Below are 6,274 nucleotides of genomic sequence, written 5' to 3' on the forward strand. Positions count from 1 at the left end.
CTGAGGGAGGGGGAGAAGGTGAGAATGAGGATGACTACAAAGAAGCCCAAAGGAAATTTTTGTAATGATAGAAATATTTTATTTATTTCTTGATTATGTTGGTGATTATATGACATCTGTCAAAACCCACAGAGTATTTATCTAAAAAAGGTAAATTTTATTGTATATAAATTATACCTCGCAAAAACAATGACAAGATATTAACATAGCTGAAATTCTGCTTTATCATTCTATATGAAAAAAATATTTATCATTTTCTAAGAGATTATTTTAAGATGAAGAAAATAATCCAGGACAAACTGTAAGAAACTAGAAATAGAATTGTTTTTAATCATGTTTTCACTAGACATAGAACAGATTGACTCCCTGTTACAAATATGAGAAAAATAACACTTCACCACTCTCTCCATTTTTCCTCTTTCTCCTTCTGATTTGATTCATTATTTGTTTTGAATTGTCAAAGCTTTTTCTGCTTACTTTCTGTTTTATAACAACAAATTGCAAATTGTTCAGTGTTAATTTTATATTTAAGATGCAAATCATATCTGTCTTCTTCAATTCAATTAATTTGACAATTTGTTTAATTTTGTCATCATCTGGGTTTTCTGTCTTTAAATTAACAATATGCATGTGAAGAATAGTTTCTGCAGTTATAATCATGAGTCTCTTTAATATTTTTGAACATCTGTTGCCTTTAGATATGCTTTTAGTTCTACATCATTGTGGAATTTTATTTACTTTGTCACAATTTCTTTCTTCCAGAACTTTGTTGACAAACATTGACTTATGTCATTGAACATGACAGAGGAGTAGCTTATTCTGTTCTTCTTTCTTGGAGGTTACAGATTTTTTCTGTCAGGAAATGTGAATAATTACTTTTTTCTTGAAGTCTAAGATACCAAGATGTGTTTTGATTGTTAGTGTGCCCTTTTAATTTGCAAATTTAGTGGTTTTACTAGTTCAAGGGAAATTATTTTTTTGAATCTTTGAATGCTCTTTCTTTTCAATTTGCTAAGTTTTAAAATTTATAGGTGTCTAGTGTTTGTGTATTTAAGATAATTCTTAGCTCTTTTTTATGTCTTTTTGCTTTTATCTGTTGCTTTAATCTCTGTTTTTTATAACCATTCACTGTACTTAGCTCAAACCTTTTCTCTTTTGAAATATCAACTATGTTTGTTGTGTTTCTTGCTGTTTCCAACTTAGTTGTTAATTCTCTAACAATGTAATTCTCATCCTAATTTGTTTCCTTAGATTTCTAACTTCTCTTTTCATTCTGAACATATTACATTTGTGTTTCCAAAGCTTTTGTTTTTTACAACACAAAATATATGGAATATAATGTGAATAAATCCTCTGAGGGGATTTGCAGTATATTTTAGAATACCTGGTCTCTGGCATTTAAGAGGTTTCATTAAATGTCTAATATCAGGTGTTCACCACACCTAATTGGGAGGTGTACCCCATTTCTATGGAGATATAAATACCTCCCTTGGACTGATATAATACCCTGGAAACTTGACATCCTTCTGGAAATGCTAGTCCCATTGGACCATTCCCATTTCATTTGTTTCTTTCCAGTAGGTGTTGCCACTATGTCACAGGAGGAGGAAGGAAGCCATTTAGATAAGGATATTCTCAGAACAGATCTCTCAGACTTGGAGGTGCTGGTGAGAATGCTGAGGTTTGGGTTCACTCATCAGTGAAGTGATTGTGGGTAAGAATAATGATCATTACAGTCAAATTCCTTTGTATTGTGCTTCTCTGAAAAGTTTCTTTATTTTTTTTCTTGTTTTTCTCTTTTTACTCTTTGACATTTGTGAGATTAGAATATCTTTTCATAATGTGTCAATGTAAAAGACTCCTGCATTGCTACTTCCAGGACAGGATCCTACTCTCCAGTCTGAGGGTGCCCAACTCTTTGAAAGACAAAGACAAAATACAAATTGTGCAGTTCTTTCTTCTTTTTTTAAGTGTGCAATTCAGTGTTGATAGTTTATTTGAAGTTTCAAAACCATCATTACAATCAATTTTAAGATATTTTCATCAATCCAAAAGGAAATCCATACCCATTAGTCCCCATTTTAAAGTCATATTTCCAACTTCTAAAAATTAAACTGATTAGATGTTGATTGAAATTGTGTTGAATCTGTAAAAATATTTGGAAAGACTTGGTATCTTAACAATATTGAGTTTTCTTTTTCTTTTTTAACATGCTTTATTACTCATGCTGTTACAGTTGTCCCAATCTGCCCTTGCCCTGCTCCCCTCCACCCAGTGAACCGTCCCCCAGTCCACGCCCATGGCTAAGCATATAGTTCCCCCCAACATCTTCCCATCCACTCTACTCCCTTCCATTATGCTTAATTCCTGCACCATTTTCCTCCCCCTACCACTGACCTCCCCACTAAATGTTCCCAAAACTATAATTCTTTTCCCACTCCTGTTGCTCACTTAGTTTGTCTTTTTTTCAATTCCCTAGCTTCTGCTGTTGGTTGTTGTGATACAGGTTTCATTCTAATGTTTGTAGTTTTGATCCTCTTTCTCCTAAACAAGTCCTTTCAACATTTCATATAACAGTGGTTTGGATCTGATGAACTCCTTCAGTTTTACTTTGTCATGGAAGCACTTTCTCTGCCCTTTTATTCTGAATGACAGCTTCACTGGATAGAGCAATCCTGATAGTAGGTTTCTGCCTTTCATCGCTTTGAACATTTCTTGCCAGTCCCTTCTTGCCTGCAGAGTTTCCCCTGAGAAATCGGCTGATAGTCTTATTGGGACCTCTTTGTACATAATTCTCTTCTTCTCTCTTGCTGCTTTTAAAATTCTCTCTTTATCCTTAATTTTTTACATTTTGATTATAATGTGTTTTGGTGTGATTCTCCCTGGGTCCAGTTTTTTTTGAATTCTCTGTGCTTCCTGGACCTATAAGTCTATGTCCTTCCCCAAGTTAGGGAAGTGTTGCTTCATTATTTTTTCACATAATTTTTCAATTTCTAGTTCTTCTTCTTCACCTTCTGGCAACCTTATGATTCGGATGTTGGTCCACTTATAGCTGTCCCATAGGTCTCTGAGCCTCTGCTCATTTTCCTCACTTTTTGTTTCCTCTTTCTGCACTGGTTGATTGTTTGTTCCTTCCCTATGTTCCAATTTGTTGATTTGATCCTTGGTTTTCTTTCCCTCACCACTAGTTTCATATGTGTTTTCATTCATTTCAGCAGGACTAGTCTTCATTCCTTCCCTGTCTTGTTTAAGATTTGCTCTTAGGTCTGTAAGCATTCATATAACCAAGCTCTGAACTGTGCTTCAGAAAGATTTCCTATTTGCTGAGCCATTAGATCAGATATTTGCTCTCTGATCAGCTGCATTACCAGAATCTCTATCATGATCTGCACCATCCTGACAGTCCTGTGTTTACCTTTGCTTCCTGGGTGGGGTTGTCACACTTCCTACACTACAGGGGCAGAGCCCCATGCACTCATTACTACTGGGTGACCCCTTCACTACACTCTGGTGTATTGTGTGGGGGCAGGGATCCAAGATGGACTCCTGCCGCCCACTCTCAGCTGAGAGACCAGGAGCTCCTCCTCCATCCCCATGGCCTCTTCCCCTCACAATCCAAGGCAATGGGGGTCCACGTTCCCCGGTGTTGGAATCGCAAGCCGACAGACCTGGTCTGCAGCCAGGGGCACTCCCCAGGTACCTCTAGCTTCCCCGCAAATATGAGTGTCCATGCTCACAGCCATCCCACCACCATCACTGCAGCTGCTACTGTCAGCACAGTCCGACCTCTCCACCCCGGTCTCATCCCTCCCACCCGTCCAGATGAGCACCACCTCTTTACAATCTTACATGATGGACTTCCATGCAGCTTTACCCTCTGGAACCTCTGGCCACTTCTGGTCTTGTGGCAGCTGCATTCCTTCCTAGCTGTGGAGGAAGATGAGCGCACCAGTCTAGGCGTCCATCTTGGCCAGAAGTCCAATATTGAGTTTTGTGTGCAGTTATTTCAGTTGCAAACCACAAACCCTAATTAGAAAGCATCTTTTATTCAGTAAGTCTTTGAACTCAACCCTAGAAATTCCCCTAATAGATCTATTCACTCACTTAGTATATAAAGTGTGTGTGTGTGCGGGGGGGAGGGTGGTAATCTGTTGAAATATTTTTAAGCATTTAAGGATAATGTACCCATTATGAGTAGCTTCTATTCCAGGAGGTTGTCCTCTCCTCATGCCCCATTCGCTATATTAGAACATTAGCAAATGCTTACTCAGATACATCCTACATTTTTGTTTTGACATGACCACTGACAAAATTCTCTCAGCTTCCAGTGTTGGGTCAAACCTAACACAGCCATACTCTTTCTTGCAGCTGTATTTTCCCATTACTATGATGCAATATACTTTGAGAAGGCCACATAAAGAGTTTCATCACAAACCTAGAGGTCGCTGGTTAATCTACATGAAGACCTGTGGGAGGTGCTGTGCCATGAAGATTGATCTTAAGGAAAATTTGAGAGTCCTGAAGATTACATTGGGAAATGCTGGTCCAATATTGCACAATGTAGGTTTTCAGTCTATACTTCATAACTGATTAATTTTCCTTCTGTAAACTTACAAAGGCTAATAACAACAACAACAACAACTCACAGTCATTTCCCTTAACCTCACCTTGGGTCTACTTTTTTATTAGGTTTAGAGAAATGAAGACAAACCAATGTATTTCTCTTAGAATGAAAAATTCATATTTTGGGGTTGATTTTGAAACCTGAAGGGAATTTACAGAGAGATTGTCTCTACCATAACTCTTTCCTTCCAAAATAGAAAATGCAATAAAACATTTTAATAATTGATTAAGGTTTCTTGGTTTCAAAGGCAGGAGCAGTTTGTTATCATTTCTTAGAAAATATTCTTAAAATGTATCTAACTTTGTGTAACTTTCTTCATAGGTAATGAATTTCCAGAGCTGTGGAAAGGGTGGCTTTGCACATGGTAAGCAGCAGGCTGTGGAGATGCGAGTGTTAGTGAAGGGGACTTGTAGCCACACGCTCTCCCATCTTTTGGCCTTCTGGCCCCTTCATAACCACCTGACACTCTTCTGTTGGGATTAAGATTGGTTGCTGTGGTTAGAAAGAGAAGAGAATGTTATTCTTTTGGTCAGCTCCTTACTGCTAATTGAGTTGAAGAGTGATGAAAATGAAAGTAGAGGAGACAAAAGAGTTGCTTTTTCAAGGCCATGCTACTCAGGCCTTTATCTAATTTATAAGCTTTATCCACCTGCTTCCTTGCTGTACCCACCTGTTCCTAATCTCTTTGCATTGATCTTAGGTCTGCAAACTTTAAGAGAACAAAGATTCAGCTTCCAGTTAGAAAGGGTTTTAGAGAAAGACTTTTCTCACTAGACAGGAAAGGCCCTTGTAAGCCCCAGTCCCATCCTAGTCTGGGCTATGTTCACAGGTACTATGGAACATTAGCAGCATTCTGATTGAGGTAACACAACAGCAGGGTTATGGGCTGGGCTTGCATATGGACCTTGTTGAGGAGTAGCAGGGTGAACTCTTATTGTTATTTTAAAAAAGGATGCTTTCTCATTTACTTCAAATATGTATGAAAGAAAAAGTACTTCACAAAGACAATAAGCTAAATACAAAAACAGCAATTACCTTCTATTCATTTATGTTCTGTTTGGTAAAAGAAAAAAATACACTGTTGGGCTTGGTACCCTTTAAAACATTAAAAAATCAACACTCAGTCAAACAAATTAGGTACTTCAGAATGTTACAGCTGATTCCAATGATACGCTATAGGGATTGCTTAAGAATTCAGAACTATATTTTTAAATTATATTGCATTAAGTGCTTGCTTTGGCAGCTCATATATTAAAACTTGAATGACACTGAGATTAGCATGGCTTCTGTGCAAGGATGACATGCAAATTTGTAAAGCATTCCATATTTTTGACTCACATATATGCTGTTAGCAAGAGACCTACCTCAGAACAAAAGACCTATACAAACTAAAAGTGAAGGGATGGAAAAATATTTCAAGCAATGCAACATGAAAAAAAGCTGGGGTAGCAATACTTATATCATATAAAAGAGACTTCAAAACAAAGGCCATAAAAAGAGACAAAGAAGGACACTATGTAATACTTAAAGGAGCAGTCCATTGAGAAGTTATAACTCTTGTAAACATATATGCATCCAACATAGGAGCACCCAAATATATAAGGAAAATTTTGGAGGACTTCAAGAAAGGTATCAACAGCAACACAGTCA

General features: G+C 37.4%; 1 non-coding gene across 1 annotated transcript; it reads left to right on the top strand.

The window, feature by feature from the left end:
* The first annotated feature begins 5,851 nt into the window (after window positions 1–5,851).
* Window positions 5,852–5,955, top strand: LOC150015356 (U6 spliceosomal RNA). Its single transcript, XR_016510205.1, has one exon. It is a non-coding gene; the product is annotated as a U6 spliceosomal RNA (small nuclear RNA).
* The last annotated feature ends 319 nt before the right edge of the window (window positions 5,956–6,274 follow it).

This window comes from Furipterus horrens, unplaced genomic scaffold (genome assembly GCF_987537825.1).
Source record: "Furipterus horrens unplaced genomic scaffold, mFurHor1.1.pri manual_scaffold_3, whole genome shotgun sequence".
Lineage (NCBI taxonomy): Eukaryota > Metazoa > Chordata > Mammalia > Chiroptera > Furipteridae > Furipterus > Furipterus horrens.